Here is a 12,793-nt window from a genome sequence, read left to right as displayed (position 1 = left end):
TGAAAACACGTTTTTCTGCCCCTCTCCTGAGCACACTTCCTAAATCTCTAGGATTATTCCACTTAGCCCTTCCCAGCTTTAAACGGCTTATGCTTTGATATAAAGTTTTAGAATGTTGGCACTAAAAAGATTCTAGATAGTGGTATCCTGGAGCTGGCTCATAGTAACTTGTAAGAATTGATTGTTAAATTTTCCAGAATTTAACAAGCCAATTGCTAACACAGCCATTATCAAAAATTACATCATATAAACTTACAGGTGAATAAATTATATTAAAAGCAAAGGTAATGAATACTCAAAACTCATTGCTTCATAATTACTTCCCCACATGGTATGCTATGGCATGCTCAACTCTGCATTCAATGATGTGACATTGGTGGCTTGAGTGTAGCCATGGTGGTAGTATTTACACCACAGAAATCAGCAAACACTACAAATCAGCACTCCCCACTCCCCAGACTATAATTAAACATTTCCTTGCACACTGCCCCTAGAGATAATCACATCTGGCGAATTTCACTATGTTTCAGCCAAGGAGATCCCCTGAGAGTCTTTGGTTGCTGCCTGAATGAGGAAGCAGAGGAGGTGTTGGGCAAAGTGAGAACAGGTGGGGCTCTCCCCATGGCCCCAGCCCCGAACTAGGCCAACGGCACAGTTGTTTGTTTTTAATATAAACTTATATACAAAAGTTTGTCTGAGTAAAGTTCTTTCCACAATTAAAAGTAATGGAAAGTGACTAATTACAGTTCAGGAAATGGAACTTTTTATAGTTTGGATCCAGAGGAGGGAAGTGACTTGCTCTAGGTCCTGCAAAGCCTAGTCCACTGAGTTATGGGAGGGAGCCAACACGAGGGGCTCCTCATAGCCGGAGACAGCTCCCATAGACACTCATGGGAGCCATCTTCAGGGCTCCTCCCAGATGGGTGGTCCTCCCAAAACAATGTCCCAATCAAGGACACTGGGTTGTGGACTCCCAACCAAGCCTTGCGATTGCTTTTCTTGCAGAATGGAAATCCCTCTCCATACCTCTGAAGGACTGGCTGCGTTTCTGGATCCATATTCCCGGATTTGAGGCCAAGTTGAAAATCTTGCCCTCACAAACAGGTTTTTACATTTGCTCCCAACTTTCAGTTGGGGAAACCTGCTTGAAGCCTTAACAAACCAACCAACAAAACAAAACAGCTGTTTTATTTTTTATGACTCAAAGGCAGAAAGGGATGTCAAGTCTGGCTGGACAGCAAGTGGATGTGGTGGCAGTAGGGGTGTGGTTGATAGGGGAGAGTGGAAGGCAGGGGATGTGGGGAGAGAAGAGAAAAAGACACCTTTAAAAGAATAATTTTAGGGGTAAGAAAATTTAGCTATAGGTGTCAAGGAGAGTCCAATTTCCTGAGACTTCTAAAGTCTTGCTAATTGCTTCCTTCTTGCAAAACCTGGTCTCATGTGTTATCTGTCAGTTGTGCTTTCTTATGCAATCCACATTACACAGTGCCCAATGTGGACATGGGTGTGTTGTACAAACACATCTTTGTAGTAACACCACAACGAAGAATTCTGCAATAAGTGTATGAATTTTCTAGGGCTACCGTAATGAAATACCACAGACTGACTGCTTTAAACAACAGAAGTATATTTTCTCACAGTTCTGGAGGTTAGAAGTTCAAGATCAAGATGTGGACTGGTTTGGTTTTTCCTGAGACCTCTCTCCTTGTCTTTCAGGTGGGCACCTTCCTGCTGTCTTCACATGGTCTTCTTCTGTGAGTGGATATGTCTGATGTCTCTGTGTGTCCAAATTTCCTTTTCTAAGGACCCCAGATTAGATGAGAGCTCGTCCTAATGGCCTCATTTTACCTTAATCACCTTTTTAAAAACTTATCTCCAAATACTGTTACCTTTTGAGGTAACTCAGATGTCTGAGGGAATTCATACATTGAAGTGAGGACTCCGACTTATGAATTCGGGGGATACAATTCAGCACATAACAAGTATTTAGGACCCATTTATCCTATACTACATGAAAAGGATCCCAGTCACATCCTTGGATATTAATGGTGTCCCTCCATTGACATTGAAAGGTTTTATCATGTACACAGATTCACTGCCATGCATTGGACTGGGAGCTCATCAGGTGAAATGCTTAAAAAGAAAATCTCATGTTGGCTTAAAGAATTTTGAAAGTTCTATCTCTCCTCCAAATCACCGTTTTGTCTGTTATTACAGGAGTTTATTTTCATAGGTGGGAAGTCCTCAAAGGATTTTCAATATTATCAGAAGCTACTGATGACATGGAAACAGGTGTAATGGCTGAACGTGGCTGGAAGTAATAACCGTGGTCAAGGTGAACAGGGTAGGTGAAGGTCAAACTGTTCCATCTGAAGCATGTGTTGAGTACTTTGTCTTGTGCTCTATCACCCATTCCTTCATTCTTTCCTGAATCTATTAGTCTTTGCCAGGCATCTAGAATGGGCTGGGCAACTGCAGATACACAGGTGAGTGGTGTTATCAAGTCCCTGCTTTTGTGAGTTTACAGATTAGCTATGTTAACTATTAAAAAATGATTCAAACAAACACAGCCCTTACCTTTACAAACAGAAAGGATCTGGCAGGGATCAGGAAATCACTTCTGGAGCCAGACTACGCCTGCAAGATCTGTGTAGGCAAAAATGGGTGCCCACTCCTGATTCTCTGTACCCAGGAAACTGGTGATGGGGTACTGGTCCAGTACCTCCAACCACGTTTGCCAGGAAACAGCAGACAAAGTGGCCCATAGTCTCATCTCACATCTCAAGAGGGTGCTTCTGTTGTGCATTTTTCCATATGGGAGGAGCTCTGTTAGTGCAACACACCTGCCCTCCCTGCATCCCTTCACATTCTCCTTCCCAGGGGAGGTGGAATGACAGAGCCGATTGGCAAGTTGGAAGAAGAAACTTGACATGAATGCAAGAGTCCCCACCTCTTCTCTTTCTTTTGGGAGTAAGTCGCCCCCTGGGAATGTGTCTTCTGCTCGGCATTTCTAGGGACAAGGTTTCCCCTGCCAGGTAGGAATGTGGTTTCCCAGTGTGGCCTGAGCCTGGCTTGGTAAATTGGTCTGATGTTGGAGTTCAGTGTTAGGAAGCTTACTTGCCTATAGTAACACTTGCTAATACAGATTTATAGGAAATAAAGGTAATGGTTTGAATTTGATATGCCAACTTTTTCCTTTCTTTTTCTTGTTTCCCTGTTGATTGAGAATCCGGTGAGGAAACTAGATCTGGTGACATGGATGCAAACTCTCCTTGTGCTTCTGTCTGCCATGATGCCTGCTGTTGGGATGACTCAGTCACTCTTGAAACATTGCACACCCATTTCCCACGTGCTCCTTATAGCAACCTGTTGGCAAGGGCAGGACTGGATTTATCAGCTGAGGAGCTAAGACTGCAACTATTAGTGCTTCCAGCCTATTCCATATTGCGATACACACAGGAAGTTGAAAAAAAAGTATACACCTACATGCATATCAATCTATGCATCTGTACCCATATCCATGCCTCACCACGGAGAAGCGATGAGGCTGCTGGCACCAGAGGGGACAAGCTCAGAGATCTTGGCTGTCCAAGGCCTTACCTGCTTATTGAAAGCAGTGAGAAGAGCAATATATCAGCATACCTGTAAACCCATTCTTTGCCTACCAGTTGGAAAGTTCTAGCTAGAAGCATGCTAACTAGTTCAAGGCCACACAGTTAATATACAGAATTTGAAACCAGATCCTCTGAGTCTAACTCTAAAGAATCTCAAACACAGTCTGAAATGGGGGAGGCAGTTGTTACCATCATTCATGTTCCCTCTGGCTTGCTGGGTCAGGGAAGGTTCAAAGTGATGGCCTCTCATCTGGTCTGTGTCGACTGGACCAATCCCTATCCAGGGATGCAGTCTGCTTCCTGTCGGGTCTCCCCCTTTCTGAACTGGAGCAGATGTTTCTAGTTACCTTCTGGAGAAGGGAGTTCAGAGGAGTCTGTATTAAGGTCTCCTTGATCTGGTCTAGTGCTCTGCCACAGGGAGACAGTACCTACTGGATAGCTAAGGTGCTTCCCTATTTCTAAATACAGGCAAAGCCCTCATCTCCAATGTGATGAAAACAGTAGATGGAAAACAGTAGATTAATTTAGAATATTATTTAGGGGAGCCTGGGTGGCTCGGTCAATTGAACGTCCGACTTCCGCCCGGGTCGTGATCTCATGGTCCGTGGGTTCGAACCCCGCACCGGGATCTGTGCTGATAGCTCAGAGCCTGGAGCCTGCTTCTGGTCCTGTGTCTCCCTCTCTTTCTGCGCCGACCCCCCACCCCCACCCCGCCTCCACTCGTGTTCTGTCTCTGTCTCTGTCTCTCTCAAAAATGAATAAACCTTAAAAAACTTTTTTCAATAAAATATTATTTAAAGGGTAACCATGAGAAACATACCTTAAACTTCTTATTTTAATTTAAAACATATACAGGTATGTTCAGGCACCATTTTTTTTTTTTTAAGTAGGTTCAAGGCATTTTCTTGGTGCAGGCTTCTATTAATTGGAATTTGTTTTATCTTTCTTGTATTGACTATACTAACAATCCATTTATCCTATATATATTTACTGTGTTCATTCTATGCACCTGGCATATTCTAGGTGCTGGAGATATAGCAGTGACCAACACAAAGTCTCCACACTTGTGGAGTTTACATTCTATCGGAATCTTCGGTAAGTTCCAGTTCAGGTTTCTTTAAAGAAGAGGGAGAACTTAAAGACACAAGACAATCGGAGTACAGAATCATCCTAAGATGTTTATGATTTTTTCCCCAGTCTTTCTCAAATGTCTCCCATACCAGTTCAACAGGACTTTTTGTGTGACTTGTCCTTAAATGTTAATTTAAGGACAAAACATTAAATGTTTTCATAGGAACAAAAACTTTTTTTAATTAAAAATTTTTTAGAGAGAGAGAGAGAGTACACAAGCAGGGGAAAGGGGCAGAAGGAAAGAGAGAGAGAGAGAGAGAGAGAGTCCCCAGCAGGCTCTGTGCAGAACCCAACGTGGGGCTCGATCCCACAACCGCGGGATCATGACCTGAGCTGAAGTCAAGAGATGGATGCTCAACTGACTGAGCCACCCAGGCTCCCCAAGCCTCTTTCTTTGTACTCACATTTCATTGGTTTTCACAATAATTAAGTCACACAACCAGAATTGCAAGGACAATGGGCAGAACTGTGGGAACAAATGGCCCTGACCCATTGGAAGCACTCAGCTCAACCTGTGGGAACAGAAGCACTTGAGGGAACCTCTCCTAGTCGAGCATCCGGCATGCCGTGGGCACACTGGGTTTTCTAGAGGAAGCAGAGAGCCTCCATTAACCTGGTGACTTGGTCAGGAGGAGGTCAGTTTTAAAAGCTTCTGCCACACTGACTCCCTGGTCCTCTCCAGACCAAATATATACTGAGCTTTGAGACTGCAGTATTTTATTAAAGGGCTCAAGTACTTATTCCAAAGCTTTACAAGGATGGGGGAAACTAGGAGTTATGCTTAGGTGTTACTCTGTTTTTATAAAACTGCATATTTCTCTTATTGCTATGGCTTGGCAACTGTTCTCCTGGCCTGGATTTCACGGCAAAGAGACCTCCTATTTACTAGCTGAAAATGCCCCGTCCAGAACCATTCATGACAAACGGTGCAGGGCTCAAGTAGTCGATCTCTGATGACCACGTTTCTCCCCGATAGCAGAGGGTAAGTATTCAGTTCATCCTCTGTAGCAAACGCCTGCTCAATGGGAGAGCCCGTTGTCCTCTCGTTTGTAAAAGGAGAGAAGAGAGTATGTCCCTGTGTGTCCCGACAACAGCTCACCAGAAAGAGCCATGTGAGGAACAAACAGGCCATCATGATGAGAAGTCAAGGATAAAGGTTGTCCGGTGTCCCACAGTGCTCCTAAAATGACAGTGACGTGATAGAGATTGCTTAATAGATCTGCTTAATGTTACAAACACGGAACCTCAGACACTTGAAAAAATGACTTGCGGAAGACAGAGCTAGCCTGAGGCAAAGCGGGAGTAAGAAGTCTCTGGCAGTCAGTCATTGGTTCCCTCTACTATACCTGCTGTTCTCAAAGGAGGGTCCACAGACTCCTGGGGATCCCTGCAACACTTCTGAGGGGTTCATGAAGTCAAAATGATTCTCATGGGGGCACCTGGGAGGCCCAAAGCCTCTGTCTCCCTCTCTCTCTGCCCCTCCCCCTCTCGCACTTTCTCTCTCAGAAATAAACATTAAAAGAAAAGATTTTCAGGGCACCTGGGTGTCTCAGTCGGTTGGACATCCGACTTCGGCTCAGGTCACGATCTCGTGGTCCTTGAGTTCGAGCCCTGTGTTGGGCTCTGTGCTGACAGCTCAGAGCCTAGAGCCTGCTTTGGATTCTGTGTCTCCCTCTCTCTGCCCATCCCCTGCTCATGCTCCCTCTCTCTCTCTCTTTCTTTCTCTCTCTCAAAAAATGAATAAACATTTAAAAAATATTTTCATAATAATACTATGATTGTTTTGCCCTTTGCACTATGTTAACATTTACACTGAAGGTACAAAAGCAATGGTGGGTAAAACTCCTAGCTTCTGGGCGCGAATCGAGGCAGGCATCAGGGTGTACTAGTCATCCTTGCCACACACTTAAAAACAAATGCCAGTTTCATTTAAGGATGTCCTTGATGAAGCAGTAAAAATGATTACCTTATTTATTTATTTATTTTTAATGTTTTATTTATTTTTGAGAGAGCACAAGCAGAGGAGGGGCAGAGGATCCAAAAGCGGGCTCTGCTGAGCCCAACGTGGGGCTTGAACCCATGAGCCGCGAGATCATGACCTGAGCCAAAGTCGGACGTGTAACTGACTGAGCCCCCAGGTGCCCCTGATTAGTCTTTTTAAGTACCAACACTTTTCAAAATATTCTATGTAACAAAATGGGGAGTATGCATAAATACTTTTATCGCATTTCGGGGTATGATGGTTACCCCTAGGAAGTGTACTGAGGTGATAAATCTGTGTGTTGAACTAGCCATTTTTTTTTTTCCATGGAGCATCTTTTCTTTCCCTTTCTCTCTCTCTCTCTTTCTTTCTTTCTTTGCTTGAAAGACTAAATGACAAAGAGTGCTTTTTCAGACCGGGTATTTGGCAGATATTTTCTTTAAGTGAACAAAGGGAGTCTGTCACTTCGAGGAAAACAACTGATGGTATTTGTTGCCAATGATAAAATTTGAACTTCCAAGGGAAAACGAGAATTTTGGAAAACTCGTATCTATTACTGTGGAGCTTGACAGCTTCCTAATATTTGGACTTTTCTAATGAGATCGATGGTGATATTAATGAATGTGATTTTTAAATACTGTCTAATGAAATTATGAACATTTAGAATATTTGTATAATTCAATAAACCAGCATTTTCCAATGCACGGTATTACAAATCATACATGGATAAAAGATCCAATCAAAGTTCATAATAAAGCAATGGATTTTAATGTAACAGTATACAAAAATATATGCTTTCAGATTTCACACTGCAACTACCCTTTAACTTGCTACATTTTGGTGCAGCATCAGAAAGAATATCTAAAAATATTCAAAATACTATTAAATACTCTGTTTTTCCAGCTATTATCTGTGTAAAGTCAGACTTTCTTCATATACTTCAACCAAAACAACACATTGCAACCTATTGAGTACAAAAGTAGATATGGGAATCCATATTGCAAAAATTGCAAAAAAAGCTGCAAAAATGGAATGCACTATTACTCTTCCCACTAATTCTTTTTTATTTTGGAAGTTTTTTTAAATGAAAATATTTATTTATGGGGCACCCGGGTGGCTCAGTCGGCTGAGCGTCCGACTGGCTCAGGTTGTAATCTTGCAGTTTGTGGGTTTGAGCCCCGCATCGAGCTCTATGCTGACAGCTCGGGGCCTGGAGCCTGCTTCAGATTCTGTGTCCCCCTCTTTCTCTGCCCCTCCCCTGTTTGCACTCTGTCTCTCTCTCAAAAATAAATAAAAAACATTTTTAAAAAAAGGAAAATATTTATGTTATTTCTATTATGGTAAAATGTCATTTATGTTAACATGTAATGGATTTATTTTTGTTAGTTTTAATTAATGAATAAACATTTCAATAAAACTTTTCTCCTGATCAACATAATCTACATAAGTTTTAAGAGTGTAAAATGGTCCTAAGACTAAAAAGTTTGAGAACTGCTACATCATACCAGGCAGCCTTCTAGAAAGTAGACTGGAGATGTACTTCTTTTCTCCTTTACACAAATAAGCCCGTGCTATTATTGTTTTATTTTATTTTAAAGTTTATTTATTTTCAGAGAGAGAGAGAGAGAGAGGGAGAGGGAGAGGGAGAGAGAGAATCCCAAGCAGGCTCCTTGCTGTCAGCGCAGAACCAGATGAGATCTCACAAACCATGAGATCATGACCTGAGCCGAAACCAAGAGTCAGACGCTTAACTGACTGAACTACCCAGGCGCCTCTAAAACTACTGTTGTTTTTTTTTTAAATCCAACCAGTCCTCTTCCTTGAGAACTGTTAAGAAGTAAAGAAAACTGCAAAAAGAACTACAGATTCCTGAAATCAAAGGAACAAAAACAATGGGAGAAGGCAACAGAAGCAAATAAATGAGTTTCTCCAGAGCTGTGCAAGGTTGACCAGGACTCCCCTCCCTGCAGCCTGGTGGGAGTTGCTATTTCTTTTTGCATCATGGGCCTGGCCTCATGCCCACTCCCTAAGCCTCAACCCTGTCCCAGAATGCTGTTCTCTGGGGCCTCGAAACATACATGGATGTGTTAAAGCCTTGGGCGGCTTGGCACTCCACAGCCCTCGCTCCCAGTACCGTCTCTGGGTTACAATGCAGGGAAAGGCACTATCAGATTGTGCCTCCACCAGCCCCTGTTGTGAGGTTTAGGCCCAAGATGAGAAGGGAAGGCCCCTGTTTCTGGACTGAAAAGGAAATGTAAATCTCTCACAGGCCACGTGCCAGAAGCTGCCGGGAGACCATTTCCCTGTTAGTAAACAGGGCCTCCTGGGCCATCTTTCTCTTCTTTAATAACCTGTGGGGCACCTATTGATTGCACATGCTGGTCCCTCATAAATTATAACAGGGATGCCTCCTAGTTGCTCTGGAGCTGCGTGGATGGGAAAATTGGCTCACTAATACCTCATGCTCATGGAGCACGGTGTATTGCGCCACATAAACATGAAGAATATGTATCATCAGGCACCGAGAACGCACAGGAAACAACTCTAGCGGCTGCAGAGGCTTCTGGGCATGCTGCAGACTTTAATTAGCCAGTTTCTTCCACTGGTACTGGAGAGTGGCAGAAATGCTGATTACATGCCTCCTCCTGCAGAATGCTCTGCTTTCGGTTGTGGGGGGGGGGGTCAAGCTCTGGTGGGTGGGTGATGGGTCTGCTCTCATCCCTGCCCCCTCACCAGGATGGGAGCTGGCACATAGGAGGGAATATTCATCTTTTGTGCTCGAGCGCCTAGTTAGGAATCAAGACACATCTACACTCACTGCCACCTACAGCTGTATGATCTTGGGTAAATCCCTTAATCCCTCTGAATCTGCATCCCATCTGGGAAGTGGAGAAAGTAATATACCTAGTTGGTTGTGAGGTTTGAGGGAAATAAGGCTGACCTGGTGCCCTGTATGTTCTCAGTAAATACTTGGTGAAACTGAATTCGAATCAGCTAAAGGTCACGGTGGCAGGTATAGGTCTGAAACGATTTCCTTCTCCCGCCTCCAGAATCTGGCATCCACCACTACCTGTAGCCAACACCTGGCTCTTTAAGTAAGAAGCGAGGCCACGGAACTCAACAGCTTGACTGGAAATGGTTCTCACATCCCTCTGTCTTCCTGTGCCCCTCCTGACTTGGCCTCTGAATTTAAAATTCACTTCACAGGGCACCTTTCGAAAGTGGACAGTAAACAGAAAAACATGCCAGCATGGCTTACCATTCTACGAAGAAAGCTTGGCATCTACACTCTCACACTTAACAGCAACTTCAGTGTCTCTAACTTGAAGCAGGCCCTGGGCAATTGGGTCCACTTGTGCTTTTCCAAAGTGAGTAACCTTGTCCCTGCAGCTCCACTTTTGCCATTGCATGAAAATGGACTGGAAGGACAGTGTGTGTGTACCCATGTTTTCCTGCCACTTCCCTTGGTCCTAGAAATGATCTCTGCTGCTCTGGAATACTGTGTAGGGGGTTGAATGGCGGTCCCCAAGAAGATAATCCACATCCAGAACCCGTGCATGTGACCTTCCTTGGAAAAAGGGTTCGTACAGATGCAATTAAATGAAGGATCTTGAGATGAGATCATCCTGGATTCCCGGGTGGACCCTGACCCAATGCAAAGTGTCCCTATACAGTCAGGAGGAGAAAACACAGACACAGAGAAGTCCATATGGAGATGCAAGCAGAGAGCTGCAGCCACAGGCCAAGGAGTCGCTGGGCCACCAGAAGCTGAAAGAGGCAAGCCAGGATTATTCTCTAGAGCCTTGGGAGGGAGTGTGGCCTGGCCAACAGTGTCTTCAGACCTTTGGCCTCCAGAACTATGAGAGACTACATTTCTCTTGTGTTAAGCCACTTAGTTTGTGGCAATTTGTGACAGCAGCTGTAGGAAACCGCTGCGGACGTGCTCCCAAGGATGGACCCCGGCTCGGGTACTTCTGTCACAGGAGATGCTCCTTCTCTCTCTGGGACGATTTGCCAGAGCACCAGTCTCAGTGGCCAGGTGGGCAACCAGTTCTTGGGAAGTGCACTCAGATGGAGCTGTGGCTGAGGATCCACACTGGAGAAAGCATGCTGGGATGCTTCCAGCATCTCTTGGCGGCCAAGGCATTGCAGAAATGGCCTAACTTTGGAACTAGACAGACTTTGGTTTAAAACTCAACTCCACTGTGAGCTTTGTGACTCCAGATGAACTACTTGCCCTCTCTGTGTTCCAACTTCCTCATCTATAAAATGAGGATAATAGCTCCTACCTTATAGGCAGGAGCAGATGCGGGATGAAGCCTGCGTATTTTTAGAGACACGTTTAAAGAAGAAGAAAGCTTCAAATCCAAAATTAGGAGTGGGGCCTTGTGCTAGGGAGGGGCTCCAAGGCTTACACTAACCCGCCTCAGCTTCCAGGGTGTTCCGAGGGTTACAGATAAAAGCATGAAGCCCTAGGCAGCCCTGGCTCCTAGCGAGTGCTTTGCAAGAGGTAAAGCTATCTGGATGAAGAATCCAACACTGAAGTGTCTACTGAAAGGCACACAGATATTTTTGTAACACACAGAAAAATGTATGATAGAATACATTCCATGGCGGGTTGCTAGTTGATGGCTTGACGTCCGTTTTTCCTTTCTTTTCTGTAACAGAAAACTGACATTTTGGGGCATGCCCATGTGCTCAGCTAACACCTAGCTTTCCAAGCATCTCTTGCAAAGAGGTGTGGCCAGGAGACAAAGCTCTGGCCCAAGAAGTATAAGCAAATAGAGGTAAGACACTTCCATACAATCTTCTTAAGGGAGCGTGTTCGCAACTGAATTGTGCCTCCCTCAACCACCATTCATACGTTGAAATCTTAATCCTTAGTATCTAAGACGATGACCTTATTTGGAAATAGGGTAATTGCAGGTATAATTAGTTAAGATGAGGTCATTAGGGTGGGCCATAGTACAACATGAATGGTGTCCTTATAAAAAGGGGATATTTGAACCGAGAACCACACGAGGCAGAGAATGCAGTGATGCTTGTGCAAAACTAAGGAACATCAAGAATTGTGAGCAGATTCCCTGTAGAAAGGGGAGAGGCATGGAATAGATTTGGCCTTATAGTCCTCAGAAAGAATCAGCCCTGCTGACAACTTAATTGCAGACATTTGGCTTGCAGAACCATGAGACAATAAGTACATTTCTGTTGTATAAGCCACTCAGTTTGCAGTAGGTTGTTACAGCAGCCCCAGCAAACTAACACAGACAGATATGTCCTCCTTCACCAAGCTTCCATATTGCTGCATGGAAGGCAGATAAGAGGGCTGGTCCTCCATTAGCCATCTTGGTCCATGAGGATGAGGGAGAGCAGAGAGCTAAATGCAGTCTGGGACCCTAAAACTTCAAGAAACTTTCAGACTAGCCCTGTTCTGCCTACCTTTGGGCTTTTTTTCCTGAAAAATAAGTAATCTTGAAGGTTTTGTTGTTGTTATGGTTTGTTTTCTGAAACGTAGCTGAACATAATCCTAACTGATACATAGTTTTGATAAATTAGTGATTCTCTGGGAGAGGATGAAGATTGGAATATCTGGTAGGGGAATTTTAGCTTTACCTGTAATGTTTCAATTTTGATAGCAGAATGTATTCATGTATTATTTTCTAATTAAACATTTTATAATAAATAAGTTACAAAGAAAAAAAAGAGGGATGACAACATACAGATTAAGAGAGGCCTGGGGCGCCTGGGTGGCTCAGTCAGTTAAGCAGCCGACTTCGGCTCAGGTCATGATCTTGCGGTCCGTGAGTTCGAGCCCCGCGTCGGGCTCTGTGCTGACAGCTCAGAGCCTGGAGCCTGTTTCAGATTCTGTATCTCCCTCTCTCTGACCCTCCCCCGTTCATGCTTTGTCTCTCTCTGTCTCAAAAATAAATAAACGTTAAAAAAAAAAAAAAAAAAGAGAGGCCTAAGAAATGTATCAACCAATCGCAGTGCACGAACCTGATTTGGATCTTGACTTAAAACAAAAAATTTTTTTAAACCTATGAGCTAATCAGGGAAAATTTAATAT

The 12,793-nt window shown here is 43.9% G+C and overlaps 1 long non-coding RNA gene across 1 annotated transcript; it reads left to right on the top strand.

Moving 5' to 3' along the window:
• The first annotated feature begins 1,141 nt into the window (after positions 1–1,141).
• LOC125909441 (uncharacterized) lies at positions 1,142–12,455 on the top strand. The gene is made up of 3 exons (XR_007453692.1): positions 1,142–1,716; positions 2,218–2,344; positions 8,538–12,455. It is a non-coding gene; the product is annotated as an uncharacterized LOC125909441 (long non-coding RNA).
• Positions 12,456–12,793: the final 338 nt, after the last annotated feature.

This window comes from Panthera uncia, assembly GCF_023721935.1.
Source record: "Panthera uncia isolate 11264 chromosome B3 unlocalized genomic scaffold, Puncia_PCG_1.0 HiC_scaffold_1, whole genome shotgun sequence".
NCBI classification, from domain to species: Eukaryota; Metazoa; Chordata; class Mammalia; order Carnivora; family Felidae; genus Panthera; species Panthera uncia.
Note: the sequence above shows the minus strand (reverse complement) of the source record. Positions and strands in the feature narration are given on the sequence as shown.